General features: G+C 43.9%; 1 protein-coding gene across 1 annotated transcript in view; it reads left to right on the forward strand.

The window, feature by feature from the left end:
• The first annotated feature begins 735 nt into the window (after positions 1-735).
• arhgap35a (Rho GTPase activating protein 35a) overlaps positions 736-21,160 on the forward strand; it is a 59,393-nt gene continuing 38,968 nt past the window's right edge. Inside the window, exon 1 of the mRNA XM_069706418.1 lies at positions 736-828. The gene's annotated coding sequence lies outside the window, so the exon portion shown is untranslated. The remainder of the gene's footprint in view (positions 829-21,160) is intronic.

Raw genomic sequence — 21,160 nt, forward strand, 5'->3', positions numbered from 1 at the left:
GTTGGGTGTTATAAGCAGTGTGCGTGTTGTAATTGTGTCCATGAACCGCTGGGCGAGACTCTCTCTCTCTCTCTCTCTCTCTCTCTCTCTCTGTGTGTGTGTGTGTGTGTGTGTGTGAATAGGAGGGGAGATGCTAGATTCGGGAGAAGGTCCGCCATTATTGGGAAGCTGAAAAAAAAAAAAATAGACTTATTCACAACGTCACACATTTATCCAGCGCAGGGGCTTAACACGAGAAAGGAAAATCCACGGTTTGCTTGCGAAGCTGTTGTGCGCTGCAGCGAGCGCTTTGGTAAATGACGGCGGAGCTGGCGATCGCGTTTCCTGCGGACTCTTTTATTTTTGACACAACAAAGGAAATAATAATTGGTCAAAACAACGTGGTGGTGAAGCAAGAAGGGAAAACACACCGAAACTGGGCTTTCCAACGCCTCCCCTTCTTTTCTCCTCGCAAGACGTTTCCAGCAGTGGTGAAAAAAGACCGGAGTTTGAGCCACAATTTGTTCTTTTCCTCGCCACAATTTACTTGTTTTTTGGGGTTTTTTTCTTCTTCTTCTTCTCTCAGACGGGGAAAGAGAAACAGCTCCGATTCTCGTGTCTGAAAACTTGATGAAAACGAGTACTTAATGTGGGAAGCAACGGACAGACAGGCTGTTTACCGAAACAAAAACAAAAAAAGCGGAAAATAATCGCAGTGAGTGCTCGTAGGGAGTGTTTTTTTTTTTTTTTTTTGGTCTGGTTTTTAAAGTCTTTCCCGGCTGTGGGTCGCAGAGAAGCACAGAGGAAGAAAGGAGTGGACAAGAGCTGGAGAGACACGGGGATGATATGGTACGTGGTCTTAATACTCTTCATTTCCACCCACTAATACATGTGAACGGGCAGTTTAAAGAGCTGAACAATGTTTGAAAGACATTTTAAGGCGTTTACCTCTTTTACTTCTCCCAACATTTGCGGCTTGGGTTGCATTCAAGTGCTGCGAATAACAAGAAACTGGGAGTCAACCCCAGTCCCCCCCCCCCCCCAGCCCCCGAGGGCTGGCTTCATCTCAAGCGCTTAATAGTAATAATAATGATCATTCCTGATGATGTTGCATGGGGTGTGTGGAAGTCAAAGCTGGTCGTAGACAGGTCTGGGTTAGCCTGTGCTTATTTACATGGGAAGTTTACAGAGGAGAAAGGGGGGTGAGGGGGGGGGGGGATCATAAAAAAATGGATCTTGTCCAAAGCTTAAAAAAAATTGTTTGTACAACAACACCTGGAATACATTGGTCTTGTCAGGCCTGGAGACACTAAACACTAGGTCTTGAGTTTAAGGAAGAAGAAGGACTTTAAATTGATATGGAGGGGATCGGGTGTTTGTATTCGACTATTGATCACTGGTCTGCATGTTGTGTTAATTGATTATCATCTCCTGCTTAAATTTTTTTTGCAATGATTTTTTTTTTTTCTTAATTTTTTTGATATTTTAAGTCGTGTGACTGACTACCTGTGCTGCTATGTGGCACGTTCGGCGTTCCAGTAGCCACACACCTCATCATATCGAGGCCACACTGTATCAAACCTTAAACACAATACTTGTTTTTTTCATGAGGAGTTATTTTCCCTCTTTATTTATTGCCCCACTAACTTTGCAAAGCTGCACATGCAGGGCTTTGTGGTGACACAGTCAACATTGGCGGGAGGTAACTGCCAAGTTCCCCATTTTATTTCACTGTACCTGTCACAGAAATGGCTCCAGTCTGCTGCGACAGCATGTAAAGTGTATGCCTAGTTATTTTCCACCAGTTAAGACATCTCAGGTGGGGATGTTTTCCTTGAATGCGGCAACGTCTTAACAGTTTATGCCGGAAGATAAGGTACATATGTGCTGACCTAATGATAACAGTACCATTAATCTAGTTTTGTGTCAGAACTAGTCACCGATGTGTCACGGCGTAATCTCACTGACACTGCAAAGTGGTCATTGCCCTGGCAGCCACTCCCTTTTGGTTGGAGTCCTTCCACTGGACTTTCAGTGCTTTTATTTTAAAGTGATCCTTCTACATGCCTCTGAAATATTGATCTTATATTGACTGTGAAAGATTTCAGGGAATTGAGATAACTGGGGGAATGCGTAGGTTTGTGATATGGCCTGCAAACAGGACGTTGGTCTGCACCGCTGTGTCACAGCCTCATAAAAAAGGAATTTTTGAAACCGTAAATTTTGTCATTTAACAATGGATATATGTTGTGATGTTGTGGATTGCACGTCCTTCTCATGGAAATAAGTTGACCCCACATTTGCTGTCTGTGCTTTGACTGAGTGCTTTTTGATTAGTTTTTCTCTCCTTGATCTTACTCCACCTTATTTGAAAGACCATGCTAAGCAGGACGTAAACACACACACTTTCCTTTGGAGGACAGTCTCTTTACTCTCAGGTAATGCATTAGCAGCTGTCAGCACTTCTGTTCTCGGCTTGATTGGGCCCTTTGCAGTGCAGTCACACCTCTCCAGGAAGCCTCTTCTTCCTCTAATAGCCGTGCCATTTGCCCAGGCAGCCGGCTAGCTACCAGCATACCCACTCACCCCTGCCTGTCTGCCTCCGGGTTGCGGATCGTGTTGTGAGTCCCTGGGCTTGAACGTGTTCCTGACATTAGAGGAAGGCCAGGCTTCGCTCATCGGGATGTAGGCCAGAGATGCGGATACATCCTTTGAGGAGGACACTGGATGTGAGAGTCTGTCCTCTCTGTATTATGCGAACGGATCGAAACAGGGTTTGGCATGCTTTTTAACAGAAACAGTGGAGGGTCATTGAGTACTTATTTCGCATCGAAGTCACCAGATCGCTTGATTTCTTAACGCTGGATTAGTAATCAAATGAGAAAGGTAATTGGAAATTCCTTGGGCCCTTTAGAGTGAAACATGACTTCAATCAGTGAGCCTAACTGGGGGCAGTTTATTCTAATAAAGAACAAAGTATAGTGGACTCGGTTAAAACGCTTGTCCCATACCATATTATTTCCATGTTGACATAAGCTTGTATTTCTGCTGCAGAATGTAACAGTGAGCTCTCACCTGCTCATTTGCAGATTTCACAGCTCCCATACCTGTCAGAGTGGGCTGCCTCCATATGCTGCATATGTCAAATCTCCCCACTCATCAGAAAATGTGTCGTTCACGCGGTCTGGTCTCTCTTGTATTACGGGAGAGGTTTTCTTGTGAGCCAGTGTAAGTCTATGTTTGATGGAGAAAGGAGCTAATTATAGCAGGCAGCTTTGGAGTTTGGTGGACCAGATTACAGTCACTCTCCTCTCAATGGCTGCCTTGTTCTAGTGGCTGATTATTAGGCAGGGAGAAGTGCATTCTGGGATGATTGTATCTGAATTTCCATTAGAAAGTGTGCCTGCCTCAGTTGAACTGAGGTTCTCTTCTCTCCCCACGGTTTCAGCTCCCTTGCTCATTACAGATTTGCAGATGGGGACAGGCTGATATAAAGGCCTCTGTAGTGTGCCCCCTTTTCTGTTTTGGAGCTGGTTTAACTGTGTATCCTGAATGACCGATTCATGCATGAGGGAACTGACCCTAAATCAGCAAAGTTGGCCGCGTCTAGTTTATGTTTTAAGGGAGCAAAAAGTATCACCGGTATTCCTGTGCGTTCGGGTTAAAGTACAAATGATTAATCTTAAGAGCTTTGAAAATGATTCTCAATTATATCAGTCGGTTACAAAGACTGCATTTGCTTTGCTCTATATCCCAATCCCACCATATTATGGTATTGCTTTTCCAATACGAATGCATTATTAATGGTTCACCCTAGTGGAAAGTAAGGGCTTTGAATATGACTAATGGTTTTAATGGTGACCGTAGGGCTCTGTGGAGATACTAGCCTTGATATTTCTCTGCAAAAAAAGAAAAAAGATGGTGACCATGGAGATGAAGGACCAGGATGTGAGCCACAGAGGAATGGTGACCTCTGGACGTGAGCGGCCCTGTTTTGCCATTCCAGATACAGTTACACAACAGAGCGGACAAGAGTAATGGGCTATGCTAATTTTGAAGAGCTGCAGAGAGCCAACATGAAGGGAGATCTGGGAGGAAAAGTGAGCGAGTGACACAACAAAGTAGGGTGTCAGTTGGGGGGCGGGGGGGGGGAAGCAGCTTCAAAAATGTGAGAGTAAAGTAAAGCGCAAGCTAACTGCTGCCAGTTTCTGCTTCAGGCTGTGTTCCTGGTATGTGCCCTTTCAGCTTTGTGCTCAGGGATCAACCAATCAATGACAGCCATAAGTAACTGCTGCTTGGCTATTGGCCACAGCTGAATTCCATGACTCAGCATGTCCGTAGATAAGATGTTATGATTGAGCCTCTGCCAATGAAATGAGGCCACTGCCCAGAGTTCAATAGGTTAGACTTCTGCGGCTGTAATTGCACACACAAAGTTTGTACCACCTACATACAGTTCCCACAAAGTTCTCCAAGGTTTTGAAGACTAAGCAGAGAACTTGCCTTAAAAGAGAGATTTGTCATGCATGTTAAGGGCATAATAGCCTCTTGATTGTTTCTGGATGAGTCAGTGTTTATGCTGACTGTACTTGATTTATTGAAAGGCTGTAAACTCTGGAAACCTGTCACCCTCAGAAACAAAGGCAGACTGAAATCCACCTACACAAGTATTAAAGGATAACTCGGAGCATGTTTGTAGTCTGTGGACGCACACACATACAGACACGCACTCGCACTCATTTCCCACACTAGCCCAACACTTGGTTTTCATTTTTGTCCTAACCTGTCGTGCTGACCTACTCTCATCTCATCCGTAAGTCCCCATGCCTCATTGCCTAAATTGGGCTGGAGTGAGGAGGACAAATCCCTGTGTGTCATTGTTTGACTTTCTCTCTGGAGATTCTCCCCTGGTGGCGCCCCTGGGTTTCCTGTAGGAAGTCCACCTACGATGCCCGGTTGTGTGGAGGGGAAAATGGGAGGCCAGATGAAGTTGATAGGGTGGAGAATAAGAGAGCTGAGGGGTCAAAGGTGAGGGAAAGAGTTGGAGAGGGGCAACAATGGAGTCTATTTGTTCATTGATTACTACTATTGTAATGGGATTAATGGCAATATATATATATATATAAACTTGTCCGTACGTAACAACGAACCAGTGAAGAAATAACGGAAAATTTGAAGCCAGAGAGAGTGAAGCAGTAGCTCCTTTCATAGCACTGCACAGCTGACCAATCGTCACACTTCATGAAGTGTGTGTGTGTGAATGTTGGATTGTCAATTTCTGACACAGATTTCCTATATCTGATATCAGAGAGGTGTGGGCCTCTGAGTACAAAGCCAGCTTAATGGTCAAATAAATAATAATTAAAAAAAAAAAAAAAAGCTTTGTAACCATCTGGTTTAGAATAAATGGGCCAGTTCCATTTGAAACGCTCCCTCTATGCAGATGATAGTCTGTCATAAATGCTCTTGTTTCTTAAAACTCTCTGCACATGCTTGCTGGTCTGAATCACGGCAGGTGCTGTCGGTGGCACATATTCTTCGCCTCTTTAGCCACGTCATCTTAAACGCGACTTCAGTGAGCAAAATAAACTTGCGGCTGCTATAGCTGCTTGGCTAGTTCACAACGGTGGGTTTTACATGAAGTCTGGTGTCAGACACGCAATGAGGCCGCGTTTGTGTCGATTCTCTCTGATCAATCCGCGGTCTGCAGTGTTTTCAAGTCACCTTTTAGTATCAGCTCAGTTCGCTTGGAACCTAAAATAGTACCGGGTACTATTCACAACTTTTGCCCCATGGAAAACCAAAGAAAATGAGAAGAATTGAGCAAAGCCAGTACCGTTGCCGACGGTGGGAAAGGGGGCTTTGATGGGCGCAGCGGTAATTGTGTGTACTCTGATTACAACTTGTGACTTCAGAAGGAAGCTCATCAGTCAAACAGTAATGCTGATAAACCCTCCATGTTCATCTATTCTTTTTAAAGGTACAGTCAGATGGAGTGCTGGATTTAGTGCATTGCGTATGATCAAACTTTTCTCTCCCGATTAACCGCTGTGGAAGGGGAAAGTAGTACATTTTATTTAGTGGTGGAGTTATACGTCCAAGGGCAACATCAGTGGGATTAAATCCCCTGGGGAAGGGGAAAATAGGCTGATTTAGCAGCAACTCCTGTGTACCTGAGAGACTTTGAGGTTGTGGTTTTATCTGTGAAGACTAGCTGTAAACCGTGTCTGTCAGGTGTAATATTACAACTAAAAACACAGAGCAGAAACCCAGCTCTCCTCCACTCAAGCTCTTCAGTAAACATTGTAACTGAAAGCAGTAGGGGGTGTGACGAACTTCAGCCATTTGCTTTTTCATCGCATTTTTTTTTACACACGATTGGCCATAATATGATTAGGTGTCTAGTGAAACATGGTACAGAAATGATTTTAGTATTTGGCAGTGTACAAACAATTAAACTGTGTACAGAGGCGGGAATTGAGATGGTGTTGATGCGTAAATATAATCTCTTCTATATGCTGTCACTCTCTTTAGATTTGTGCCCCGTCAAAATAAAGCTGCTTTAGGTATGTGTTTTTCAATGCTCATGGTTAATGCATGTCGACACTGCCGGAACATGATGTTCAGTTGGTGTGTTATCCGACAGGTTGTCTATTTCTCGTGATGTCTCTTACACGCTGGAGTTCTGGTACTTTATTGGAAGTGTCTTCATACACCTGCAGCACTCTGACGGAGGAGAGAGAGGTGCAGAGTGGGAGGCAGAGAGCTGTTCTGCTTCAATCATATTCTAATTAAAGCTGGCAGCTTTAATCACAAACTAATGAGCATCAGATAAGAAGGAGAGGGACAGAAGTGGAGAGGAGAGAGAAGGGAAAAGGGGCCCGCAGACCCAGACAACCAGAGGCCTCTGACACATTCTCCCTTGGCCTTAAGTTTTCTTACTTTTCCCAACTTCTCCTAAACTGTATCGATCGCTTGTGTTCTGCTTTTTTTCTTCCTTTTAGATTGTCACTGAATATATTTCTTTCTCTTCCCATGGCTCCCTCCATCATTCTTTTTTTGGTCCTTGGTGAGCAGTGCAATGTTACTGTGAGCTGTGGTTAAGGACACAGGAAGGGCACCACCTTGTCACTAGACGTTTTCCTCAGATGCCACTTCAGGGGCATCTGGCCACCACAGTGGTGGCCTCTGGCATCTCCCCAGTGAACATGTGCTGACACGTCCTCTCCCCCACACATAGACATGAACAAACAAAGCCCTAATATTTGGACTAGGAACAACTTTTACAATGTTGTGATTATGTATTCTTAAATTGTAACTTGCCTCTGGCATTTTAACACGCGCAAATCATTACCTGCCTGTTAGTGATTAGCATTTGTGTTTGATGCAACTCAACTTTTAAATGTTGAAAAAAAACAAACTACATTGGAAATATTTTGTTTACACACAAGGGCACCAAAATGTCCTGTAAATGTATGTGAACTACTCTGTACACGCACAATGTGAGCAACAGGGGCTGACCCTTCCTCACCCTCATAACATAACTGTCAGAGTGGTTCTGGCCATTCGGCAGCTGTGACAGCAGACATCATATCCTCTTTAAGGTGAGAAGATAAGGTGGCTGTTCATGGCCATTTGTTATCACAGGCAGCGGGCCCCTGACACCTCCACATCCCTTATCTGGCTTCGTCCCAGTTTCTGGCCCATGCTAGGGCTCATGCAAGCCCTGGGCTGATGAGTAAGCACTGCTCAGCTGGAGGATGGCGGGGCCTGCCGTTATCGATCGCAGCACCGCCGCTTGTCATCCAGCCACCACTTAGCTAATGATGTCCATACTATTGTCTCACGGCTTGGAAAACGACCATAAAGCAGAGAGTGGCGGCCAACAGCGGCGTCGAAGGAAATGATGGATTTTAATGATAGAGGAGGCACACCTAAAGGAACCTGGGCCAAGTAATACTGTCTGATACTATGTCAAGATGGACGCATTGTCATCCTTATTACCGCTTGCGCTCTCCCTGTCTCTACCCCCTCCCTCTTTCTTCCTGTTGTTGGCTGTCTTTATTGTGGTGCTGATCGGTCCATCTGCATGTAAGATAGACAGATCACGATTCCCTGCCGGTCTGCCAGTCACTGTGTTGGCCGGGTTTTTACCTTGTTACTCAAATTATTACTGTTGTTGGGCAAACAGAACATGTATTTGTGTTAAATAAATACCTTTTGCAATGAATCAGGGCGGCACAGTGGTTAGCATTGTCGCCTCACAGCAAAAAGGTTCTGGGTTCGAATCCGGTCCTGGGCCTTTCTGTGTGGAGTTTGCATGTTCTCCCTGTGCTTGCGTGGGTTCTCTCCGGGTGCTCCGGCTTCCTCCCGACATCCAAAAACATGCACCTCCCCAGCTCCTCCTGCCCACATGCCTAAGTGTCCTTGAGCAAGACACTGAACCCTAAATTGCTCCCGATGGTGTACCATCGGTATGTTGTAAGTCGCTTTGGATAAAAGCGTCAGCTAAATTAAATGTAATGTAATGAATCACCTGGAATGCTTGAATCTAGAAGCAATAAGGATGCTATAAATGTTATCAAGTACTGTGCAAAAGTTTAAGACACTTTAGATGCATCTATTACGTAATACCATCAGGGAGGCACCCCATCGGTCCCAAATTTAATCTGCAGAATGAGACAATGACCTCGACAACACACAGACACAGGTCACAAAGAACTCGTTTCAGCAACAAGAAGTGCAAGGAGTCCTAAGACAGACAATGTAGAGCTTCTCGAGTCCTGACCTCAACATCACGGAGTCAGTATGGGATGGCATGAAGAGACTGAAGTCTCTGAGACCAGAGGATCCAGAGGAACTGTGGCAAGTTGTCCAAGATGCTTGGAAGAACCTACGTGCCATGTACTTGGAAAAAACTGTAGCAGTGTACCTCAGAGAATTGGTTCCGTTTTAAAGGCAAATACTGATTGGATTTAGGTTCATAGTATTTACTGAAGTTTGTATGACGTTATTTGATAAATTGAAAGCATTGTTTCTGAAAACACTTTTATTTTTAGTCCCCAAAACCTCTTGCACACTACTGTAAACATCCACTGTGCCATTTTAGAGGATTGTAGATGGATTTTCCTCTGAGTTGGGTTTTCATGGGGGTGACATGGGTCATTTCTCTTCTCAGTGCCATAATTTCCCAGGATGCAGTAGGGGCCCCAAGGTCCATAGCTCTTATGTCAGAGTTCATTTCCTGTTGCAGTGCTGCAGCAGCTCCTGAGGATCCACCATTTTGTAACATTCCTGATGAGGACATGGAGAAATGTGTCTCCATTCCCCACCCATTGTTTGCAAGTGTGGATTTTGAAAATGTATTTCACAAACCACAATTATTTAGGGTAAGCTGACTCAACCTGTGGTGTACAGAGTGAAGGAAGTTGCGGTGAATTTGCCACAAATTACCTAAAGATTTGGAAACTTGTCGTGGTGCAGTTGGTTTTACAGTGAATAAACTTTAAGTGTGGCTGAGGTCACGCTATGTCTGCTAAGATTAACCTTTTCAAGTTACTGTCCATGAGTCACAAAAGGGAGACAGTTAAATGTTTTTTTGGATGGAGACAGTTTTGCATTATTTTTGCTGATGTGTTTCTAATAATACTTTAAACACATCATTGTTGGTTTTGAATCATCACCAACCACAAACCTGAGTGTGCATAAGTCCTGCCTGTTCATCTGTTGCTCTGCTGACTTCAATGTATGTTCTAAGCTGTGAGGATAAAAGTCAGGGTGAAGAATGTAAACATTTCTAGGAGTTGTTTTTGATTGGAAGGTTGTTCGGAGAGAGAGGACTCACCAGACTGTGGCTCGTACTGCATTAGTCACAGTCGTAGGAGAAGAGAAAATGCAGACTTTTTGCACAATGAGGGAAAAGGTTGCTGGGAATGCAGTTTGTCAGGTCAGGACGAGCCGGGTCTGTTGTGGCTTAAATCCATGTGACTTGTCAGAAAGAAAAGGAGATGGAGAGAGGTGTGCGTCAACTGAACAAATGATTGTGAAACAATTCTAAAGACTTTGGCGTTTGTGTGCAAAAGACAAGAAAAACTGGGGTCTATATCAAAAAGAGGGGGAGGCAGCATTTAACTTTGAATTAGCATTTAAATTTTGCCATTTGCAGGAGTGCATGTGAACTTTTAAAATGAAATGTACAAAAATGTCTCACTTACCTTTTCAAGCAATGAGAAAATGATTCACATCCATTAAAGAGGAGCTCCAGCTACTCTGTGCTTAATTTCCATAAAATGAGGAGAATAGCAAGAGACACATTTAAAAAAAAAAAAAGAATGGTAAAATGTATGGCAACAGATAGAGCTGGGTATTATTAAAAATATCTTAACTTGAATACCGTTTCCTGAATGACACATTTTTTTCAATATAAATTTTATCAAATCTGTTTTAAGAAAAAGAACATTACATTACACATTATGATACAAATCTTTAGTTTCCATGCAGTTAAGAGGGGGTGACTAAGTTATTTTTTTGTAGCTACAATTAGGAGATGTCCTCTAAATGCCCTCATGGAAGCTATCGCTACATGCTACAATTTGCTAATATTACTTAAACACCTAACATACAATCATGAATTGCTATCTTGCTGCCTGCGCACAGAGAGGCCTTCAGTTACTGCATCGTATGCTACTCAGACACGAGGACAAACCTAGTATGTAAAGAATGAAATACGGTGTTGTAATGTAAGATTTATTTACCTCAGTTGAAATTGAGTGATTGTGTCCATGTCGGCAGGCCGCCAGAGGAGAGGCTGAGCACCGTAAATGATGCTGTTGCTTACGGTGAAATTTACTCCTGCGTAAACAGACCGGAAGTCGTGCGTTTTTAAAATGAAAAATATGTTGGAGTGGATGCAGCCCGGGTAATGAAATTTGGTACCGAATGAAAAGGCATTTTTTTTAATTAATATAGAAATTTGGTACTTAGCCTTGACAACAGAGCCTCTGGCTTTTAGCTGGATCCTGCGTTCCTCATGACACAACTCAGTAGTGTCCAAGCCCAAATGAGTCATTTTCTCAGACTTGACATCGCTCCACCAGAGCCAGAGGACTATTATACAACTCTTTTTCACACGCTGCGTCCCCATGACTAGAAGATTTAACATTCAAGTAAATATTGTTGGAGTGCACCTGTAAAAATGTACATTGTTCATGAAACATATGTTTCACAAATAGTCATTTCTAAAATTGAAAGTTAAAGTGTATAGTTCGACTGTTTTATTTTAATTTGTAATTTTTTTTAATTTTATGAATAAAAAAACAACATTAACCAGTGCAGCAAGTCAGACAGACAGAAACCTATTATGTTAGTAGACTAGTGTGGTATTATTATATTGTTCTGCGTTATTGAGCTTGACCGCAGTTCTAAGTGGATCCCAACCAACATGGAAATTGCCCCTCGTGTCAGTCTAAAGCTGCTGGTACTTCTGTGTGTGCTAAAAACCTGTCAGAGTTTATTCATGCCAGCTGATGTGTTTTCAGTCATGCAGTCACTCCACGAAGCAAAGTAAGTGCTTAATCACTAATGACTCGTGGGGTGTTCAACCTCCAGTGATTGTGGTAAATGCTGTGTAAGAATTTAATTTGTCCTCGGTTGTTGATGATACCTGGTCGTTGAGAAGACATCAATTCACCAAAGTGTCTTTGGAGAATCACGGAATATGTTTAACAAGCATAGAGACATCATGGTACCGTGATTAGAATCAGTCTGGGTCTTAGATCATATCATAGGGGAATGTTTGGCTGCATTCCTGATGTGAAATGTAAGATACATTGATGATCCTGGGAAAGGAATGGAACTGATTAGTGAAGGGATGTGCCTGAATACGAATAAAACTTCATCGTCGGGCTAATGGCAATGTAAGTTTCAAGCCAACAAACCTTAAGTCATGTCTGCTTTTTCCAAGAATACCCATGAAGTTTGCAAACATTGTGACTGCTAATAAGGACAATCAAAAATGTCTGATCAAAGTTGCTGAAGAAGCTGTTAAGTGGAAATCTGAAAACCCTCTGTGAGCTTCTTAATAGCAATATGTTTCTATTTTATGTATTTTAGATGAGGTAACATTAGTTGTACGGCCATTTTGAAACACTAACTATTAAAAACAAGACCCAAGACAATAACGGACAATAGAAGCAGCATCTGCTAGATACACATAGCATTTTACTCAGTTATGGGGGTATGCTGTTGGACTGATGACACACAAGAAGACCTTTTCACAGCACAACTGTTGTTGCTTTCAACCACCACTGTAGTCCAGTTCTGCTCTAACTGCATAGTTTCAGCATGACTCGAGCTTACACTTTCTTGAATGCATATTTATTGTAATCAGGGCTCGTTCCTCGTGATGGTTCTTATTCCTAGAGTTTCAATATACACCAACAATACACGTGGCGAAAACCCTCTTTGTGACAGAAAGCAACAGCGTTTCTTTCAAACGTGACCCCGATTTAGCGAAATACTTAATGTAACTAGCAGTTTTTCAAACACTACTTAAAACAAAGCCAGGCATTATTCTGGTCATGTCTAGGCCATGTAATGGTCTCCATTGTTATTGTGTTAGCTCTGAGAAACACTGTGATGTCAGAGATGGCAATATCTTTGCCTTTGTGTGTCCTGTGAAAAGTCAACCAGAAATGACAGAAAAATTCATTACAGGGATGTTGATGCTTCCATTATTTCTACCACCTGCTGTGTTTGTATAGCGGAAGTGTGTGTGTGTGTGTGTGTGTGTGTGTGTGTGTGTGTGTGTGTGTGTGTGTGTGTGTGTGTGTGTGTGTGTGTGTGTGTGTGTGTGTGCGTGCGTGCGTGCGTGCGTGCGTGTGTGTGTGACAGAGATCAAGAGTCAAAGTCAGTGATTTGGAATAGCAAGACTTCATGAAAAAATGGGAAGAAAATAATTGTAAGAGGAAAAGAGAATCCAAAGGCATGTTAGATCCATCAGTTTGGGTGTTGACATATATCATACCACGTCAGATCATTTGAGTCACGCTGTTTTAATTGCACTTCTTGTCTGGCTGCTCCTTGGCAGGAGAAAACAAGACTAGTTTAACCTGCCCTTCAACCAAAACTCGACATATTCCACATGAACAATGTCCTTAAGCAACTGTGTTTCAACACACTCATTACAGAGACTCCCATCCACTATATTTTCATTTTTGTTTCACTACATAACTATGTAAATATATCCTGTCTCTGTCCCTGGTCTCTTGACCATAGTGGATCAGGTTCTAGGAAATTGTGCAACCGACAGTATCCACTCGCAGCTTTTAGACCACAGAGCGGAGCTTCCATTTAAGGCCTCGCCTTTTCCTCTCTTCCTCTCCCTCTCCCTCTGCCTGCTTCTCCAGAGGTCATAGTTCACAGGAGTGATGTCAGCTCTCTCCTTCGGGGATCCAGGGGTCCTCAGGGTTCCTGTGAGGTTGGGCAGCAGCTTCAAACTGGAAGACGGGAAGCAGTGATGGCAAAGAGAGGGAAGGAACAGCTCGCTGTTCTTCTACTTTGTTTTTTTTTTTTCACGTCAGCGCTAAAGAGGGAGACACAGGATGTCAACGGCCAGGGCCCTATTGCCAAGAGGAGCGCATTCATGTGTGTGTGTGTGTGTGTGTGTTTATATACATCTATAAGCTTCTGGAACCATTTGGCTGGTTGACAGATTTGAAGTCAAATTGTGATTCAGCTCTATTTTATGTTTCTTATCCATCATCTCTTGTTTTTGCTACAACGTGTGGGAGTTTGCCACTGGTCAAGCAAAGGCTGTTGCAGTGCACGCTGGGTCATTGACTTGTTCAGAGGGTCCATAATGTTCAACATGGTGTGCTCACCGCTCGTGCCGCGGTTGTGAGACCACTACAAATGTGTGGGGGTGTTGCTCCTGGGGCTCCCTGGTGATGCACCATGGTGAACAGTTCCCACTGCTTGCACAGCTGGGGTGCACTTGATGCCCCCCCCCCCCCCCCCCCCGTCTGCAGTGCATGTACAGAGGGAGAGGGGTTTAGGGAGGAGGCAGAGAGAGAGAGAGAGAGAGAGGGGGTTGGCGGGGGAGAGCGACCGGCCTGATACGACAGAGGAATGCTGTTAGGGCCCGTGGGGCAGGATACACAAGGCAAAAAGGAAAAGCGAGTGCAGGGGAAACAAGAGGAGAAAACTGATTATAAATGACAAATCCCCAGCTCGTGCAACCAAACAGTGTTAGCTGCTGTATCCTGAGGGTGGGAAAATGCAACGGCTCTGGCTCCAATTCAGTCTCCTGTATGTATTCTCCGTGCGTGCGAGTACCTTTGTGTATGTGGCCTCCCTAAATTCAACAGACTGACAGGAAATTTTGCCCCCCCCCCTCCCCCCGTCCTCCCTTCATCCTCTGCCCTGTGCTCGCTGCCTGTCGCTGATTGGCTGGAGGGGAAAGCGAGGGATGAGGGTTTGTCGTCTAATCTGCCAGCAGATCGCCACTGATGGGCCTCTGTAGAATGGCTTTAGTAAATTACTGTTCCAGGGAAGGGCAAATCCCTTCTATCAGATAGCAGCTCTCTCTTCATCTCTCCCGCTCTTCCAAGTCCCACACTCTCTTCCTCTTCACTGCATCAGTCAGGCTCTGACTTTATCTTTTTATCGCCGCCTTGCTCTCCTGTTCTCTCTAGCTGTTGGCCTCCACCTGCTGTTTCTTTTCTCTTACTCTTGCTTTTCGTAATTTAAATACCTCATGCCGGTGCACCTGTACCTGATTCTCTCTGCCTACGGTTCTCCCACCTGTAGTGAATTAGATGAGTTGGTGTCCGAAAGCGATGCTCCGTGGGTTTTCCTCTAAGGCTACCCAATGACATCAGTGCAGTCCCTGTGTGAACGGTTTTCTCTATCCCCTGGTGTGTTTATGCATGTTAACAAGATGGACCAGCTTTGAGAGCGGCCATCTTGCCTCACACAGTCTGAAACCACAGGAGATTATACTGCGCATCCTGCCTTAATACTTGGATAGGGGTGTTTGTGGATTAGAGGGGAATTGTTTTATGCGTACGGTTTGAGTTTCACATACCTGCGCCACAAAATAAATAAAGGAGGATTATGGGGAGGGAGATATATTGAAAGAGAAGGGAGTGTTTTTGTCTACCTGTCGCTCACCGTGTGAATGCACTCTTGCCTGAGGTTGTGGAGCCAAACTTAAAGTGACCTCCTGCGTTTTGTTCCGGCTCCTTCTAACTCCTCCTCAACTGTATAAAACTGCCAGCGTTGCCGCTTTGCGCTAACATATGGCAGCCAGGCACGTCTGATGTCACACAAAGCTGCTGTTGCTGTGACGATACTCTGGCTCGATAATTAACAGGTGGTGTACAGGGAGAGGTGGAAAGGCCACACACACACACACACACACACACACGCACACACACGCACACACACACACACACACACATGCACACGCACACACACACACACGCATTTTTCTTTTTCTTTTTTTTATGGCTGTGCTGTTGTGATGAGGTGTTTCACAAAACAAGATTTACAATCACCCAACCCAGCATAAAGATATGTTTGGTTATGATTAAAGCAACAATACTGTTTAGCATACACATTACAGACGTTTGGTATGATCAGTATGTAAATCACTATTAGAGCTGCAGCTAACAATTATTTACATTCATTAGATTTTCCCCGATAAGATGTTTGCATAGCACTAACTTGATTTCTATTGTAGTACTCCCACCTAACATTAGCCGGCGTTGCCAGATTGTTGTTCACAGCTTTTTCGTTGTGATTATAGCATTGGCACAGTCTCTCTGAAGGGCAGACCAATCAGCGAGTAAAACTAATAAGAAGGAGTAACTTTAGGGAATGACACCATAATAATTTGTGGAAAAAATGTATAGACTTTGTATTGTATTAGTTAAGTTGAATTGGAGTCTATGGACAATGGATGATGGATGATGGGTTCTCTCCGGGTGCTCCGGCTTCCTCCCGACATCCCAAAAAAAACATGCACCTCCCCCCAGCCCCGGTGCCATCTTACTTTACAAAAGTTTGTTTCTTTTTGGCCAAACGCATCTCTGACAAGCCACCAGTAATTTTAGAGTTACCTGCCCTACATTAAACCAGGTGGCACTAGACAACGGGTAACACTGCTACCCATTTGACGATGTCTTGTTGCACTTATAATGAGCCTAATTCTGGCTGGTGCGCCAACACTGATTACAATGACAGGACTCAAGAGGACTTCTGTTTGGTGAGCCCCACCTTTCTTTATCGACTCTCTCGCCCTGCCGTCTGAAAGGAAGCATCTGCCTCCCCACTGCTCGCCACACATGCTCTCGCCTTCTCTCTCCACAGCCCACGCTGCTATCGCTGCGGCTGCTAGCTATCCAGCTCGCACCGATGTCGGAGCCTCTAATCTCTCTAGCATAAAGGCCATGCAAAGGGAATTTATGTTAGCCTGCCACGGGAATGAAAGGAGAAGCGGAGAATCGTTTGAGCAGGTTGACAGATAAGGCTCTTGTGCTTTCTGTGTGGTGCTTTTTAAGCCATGTTAAGCTTCTTAATTAGACATAATCTACAGACCCCAGACTGAGGCGGAACTAATGAAGTTAAAAGACTCAAATCCCATCCTACCATCACACTCTCCTCTACTCCACACCACAGCTCGCACCTCTTCGTCTCATCACTGCTACCTACCATCTCGCTCCCTCTTCCTCGCTGCACACTCTGCCCTCTCTTCCTCCTTACCATCACACTCTTTCCTGTTAACACCACTAATGTCTTCCATCAACCCCCCCAAACATTCTGTCCTGCCTACGTGACAACCTTGGCCACAAATATCCCAAAGTATATTTTTGCCATCAGTGCCTTTTCTGCAATTCTGATGAAAGCCTGTTGTTCCGTCAGAGCAGTGAATTGTTCCTCTTCAGCAACAGCACATCATCAGAACAAGTGACATTTTTGCATGTTAAACCCCAGAAAAGGATTTAATTAATTTGACATAATATACATCTATAAACTCTTGGTGCATATTAGAAACCGTCAAAGACAAAACAATTGAACCATATCCATTTACACATTATCTGAGCAGAGGAAAATAACAAATTTAGAATTAGACTTGCGAAAGATCAGAACATAATTTGACATCTTGGGTGATATGCTGATTTTCTATTTTGAGTTGCTGTAGTGGATTAGCTAAGCTTAGCATAAAGAGGAAACGGGAGAGCAGCTAACCTGGTTTAAAGTCAAAAGAAAAAAAAAATCTGCTTCAAGGCATCAAGCGCACTAATTAATCTGTTACATAGTGTTTGTTTAATCCGTACAAAAACTCAATTTACTGAGCTGTAAATACGCCTATTTGTTAATTTAAGGGGTTTAAGACGGCGCACCTTCTCACTCTTTCTTAGCTGTGAGCTGTGCCAGGAACTTCCTCATTTAGACCTTGGGGAAAAAAGGGAATATACAAATGTAAACAGTATTTCTTTAATGGTTTTGCTCTATAGTGCGTTTGCTGATTTCTCTTCTCTGTAACCGTTCGCCTCATTCAGTGTACCTTCGCTGGCCAGGTTTGTCACCTCAACAAAAAGTTAGAAATGTGTGACAGTTTATTCAAACTGCAACTTTGGACTCAAGACACTGACAAGATTACAGGGAAATGGTGTTGAATGCACCTGTGTAGGGTTGATATGATATATTATAGTAATGACATATACTATACGTTAGAGGCAGTTTAAGAAAAGTTGAACATCTTCTGGTCATGGCCTTCAAACTCAATATTTCTGTCCATGCAAGTTATCCTTCACATCTGTACTGACAGTTCTGTGATCATCAAGAGCAAGGCACATAAAACAAAACAAAAAAAATAACCGGCGCTTTATGACAGGAGGTAATAAACTATGACCAAATTTGAAGCGGCTGACTCCAGACAAAGCACCCGGGGATGTCGTGAGGCCTGTAACAAGTCACTTGGCACAGTATGCTGTCTTTTAGCACATTTCCATCTCTGCAGCAGCTCTGCTTCCACTCTCTTCCCTGCCCTTGTTCTTAAGCCTCTCCTCTTCCTTCTCTTGTAAGAAGAGGATGTTTTTCATGTTCCTAACAACACTTCTCTCCCCTAATCCCACCATGAGAAAAATCTGCCCTGGCCCTGTGTATGAATATTTATCCGTCGGTGGATGAGTGATCACAACTTTTTGCCAGCACACAATAGGCTTTGTTCATCCACCGGCTCCTGATGTGCCCTCTTGTTGTTGCCGTGGCATGTTTACATATCGCTCCTATCTCTGCATCTTGCAGTACCAGCTTCTTTGTCATGTTTTAAGTTTCCCCTGAAGCTGAACAGCAGTTATTTTTTTTCTCCTCACAGAGGAGCGGTTGTAATTCTAGCTTGTAAATGCTCATCCTCTGTCCAGGAGGAGATTGCAGCTGACCATTGTTGGGTTTCATCATCGTCATGAATGCACCGCCTCACTGTTGATGGCCTGTCAGAGAATTTTACTCACCCCATTATCTCTCTGCCTCTCCTCCATGCCCTCCTCCAGCCCTCCTTCCCACCTCATCTTAACCCGTAGTGCTCACGGCCCTTTGTACTGTCAAACTCACTCTCTTCAGCATGTCTTGCATAGAGTATATTTACATTCATTTAGACGAGGTGAATGCAAACACTGCCTGAACCCTCAGAATGGAAATTACTTTTAGCTCTTATCAGCTGCAGAAATTTAACGGATGATATAGTCCTGTTCATATTTATTCTACTCAACCTCCTCACACCGTACCTCCTCTGTCTCCTGCTGTCTCTCTTCCTGATGGGACAAGCCTCTCCCCTCCTTCCCCCTGCCTGGATCCCATTGCTGCCCAGTATCATGGTGCTGTTCAGTGGATCTGAGGGCTGCTGCATTCTGGTTTTGCTTGATTAGCCAGTGTGTGATGCTGTAGGCAGCTTTGTTTTGTTGCTGAATGGGCTGTTCCACCGAGAGCAGGCAGGAGACGACAAGGAGCAGAGGAAGGAGGGGATGGAGAGGAGAAGGGTGGAGTGGAAAAGGAAAAGCAGGAGAATGCTGAAAGGGAAAAAAAGATAAAAGCTAAGGGGAAAGGATATAAAGAGAGAGAGGTGGGGAGTCGATAAATGGGACAGGGGAGAAGGCTGGAGCAGAAGGGAAAAGCAGAAATGAGGAAAGGACGGTGATGCAGAGGAGAAAACACCAAAGAAATGACCTCTCCCTCCGTGGAGAGGGAAGATAACTGAGTGTTTAGAAATGCTGAGGTGGACAGAAGACATATCTTCCACCAACACAGCACCTGCTAGCCCGCCTGCCCCTCCCATTCAATGACCAACTTTCTATTGTGGGTATTTCTGCGCTTATGTGTGTCTTTCTGCCTGTGAAAGTGTGTGTGTGTATCGGTGAATATATATATATATATATTATCATGCACACAGTCAGCATGGCATTTTTTTGTTGTTTCTGCCCATAACCAGCTTGAAATTCTCCATTAAATCCCAGAGTCCCTGCACTGCACCACTCCAATACATACATGCATGCATGGTGGGCTTTAATAGCTTTCTTGTTAAATATGGAAGGTGGTCTGGAGAGAGTGTCTGCACATACTGTATGTACAATTACTTTCCTTTAGACGTCAGATTAAATGGCCTGTTAGTGAACTGCTGGTCCACTTGGTGATGGGTGTGGTCGCTGGAGAGGCAGAATAACAAAGGGGGTTGACCATATTGTATTGGCTTTATGAGTAAAAGCATTTATACAGCAGTGGAAAAATAGTCCTTTACAAATAAAAGGCCTGCATGAGAAATACTGCTTAGGTAAAAGTAAATAAGTTTCAGCAGAAAGATGTAATTATTAAATTAAAATTTCTGGTTTGGTCCCTCTGACTGATAAACATGACATCAGTAGATCATTAATAGTGAAGCATCAGTGTATAAGCAGCATGCTATTGGTGTAGTTGCTGCAGGTGGAACTACTTTATATACCAGTGTGTCCCCCTATATGCATTTAGTGCAGCGGTGCACCACTGGTAAAATGAAACCAAGGCTGCTGCAATTTTATTTGAGGAGGAGGACGGACTCTGTCTCATCTCTTTAGAAAACTGACTTCATATTATTTTGCGCTACGGACGCTTCATATACATATCAACTTTGTGTTGAGCTGATGATGAGAGCACAAGAATTGTACCAACAAGTAGCGGATTGATGTCCACAATGAAGCAGCAAAAACTGTCATCCACCAAACAGAATCAGTCCTGCAACCTCACGTGAGTGTCACACGGTAACATTATAGCAAACGCACTCATCTGACAAGAGGACAAGGAGACACAACTGCAGTAATTTCAGAATATGGAAAAGAAAGATTTTTGTGCTTTCCATGCTTCTCTTCCTCAGTTGTTTTTGTATGAGAGTATGTGTGTAATTCTGCGAGCGCCTGTGCCAGCATGTATGTCTGGTTTTGTAGAAACAGACTGCGTTGTAGATGGAATAAAGCCCACTGTGAGTGTTGACAGTATTGGTTTGTTAGCGCTGATGGGTGAATGAATGCTGAGTACTGTGGGTTACAATGGAAATGCAGATGTGTACTGTGTTCTTATACGGTACGTGTCTCTGAATTCTGCAAATCTCTCTGGATAAATTCAAAGTTATATACTATAACATGACAACAGTAAGCCCCCCTGAGCTCCTTCTTTGTCATCTCACTTCCTGTCTCGATGCCTCTCCGTTCTCACTTTCTCTAATTCCTCTGTCCGATAAGTGATTTTGCTTTTATTGCCTCCTCTTGTTTTTCCTTGTAGAACCCCCTCTGCCTCCCTACTTGGTGTCTCTGTATGTTTCCACTCCTCCCTTTTACAAATGGTCTGTTTAATGGATGATTGGGAAAACACACACATGCCCGCATTCATTCACACACACAAGCGAAAGGCTGAAATAAAGAAACCCCTTATCGCTCCTACCAGAGACACTTTCATGTGCTCGCATGCAGATTAATAATATATGTGGATACACACACACACACACACACACACACACACACACACACACACACACACACACACACACACACACACACACACACACACACACACACACACACACACACACACACACACACACACACACACACACACACACACAGAGAGAAAGAGAGAGAGAGACAAGTAACCC

The sequence above is a fragment of the Brachyistius frenatus genome, unplaced genomic scaffold, assembly GCF_029030835.1.
Source record: "Brachyistius frenatus isolate BFR_SWC_R1_liver_20210118 unplaced genomic scaffold, ASM2903083v1 Contig_62, whole genome shotgun sequence".
Lineage (NCBI taxonomy): Eukaryota > Metazoa > Chordata > Actinopteri > Embiotocidae > Brachyistius > Brachyistius frenatus.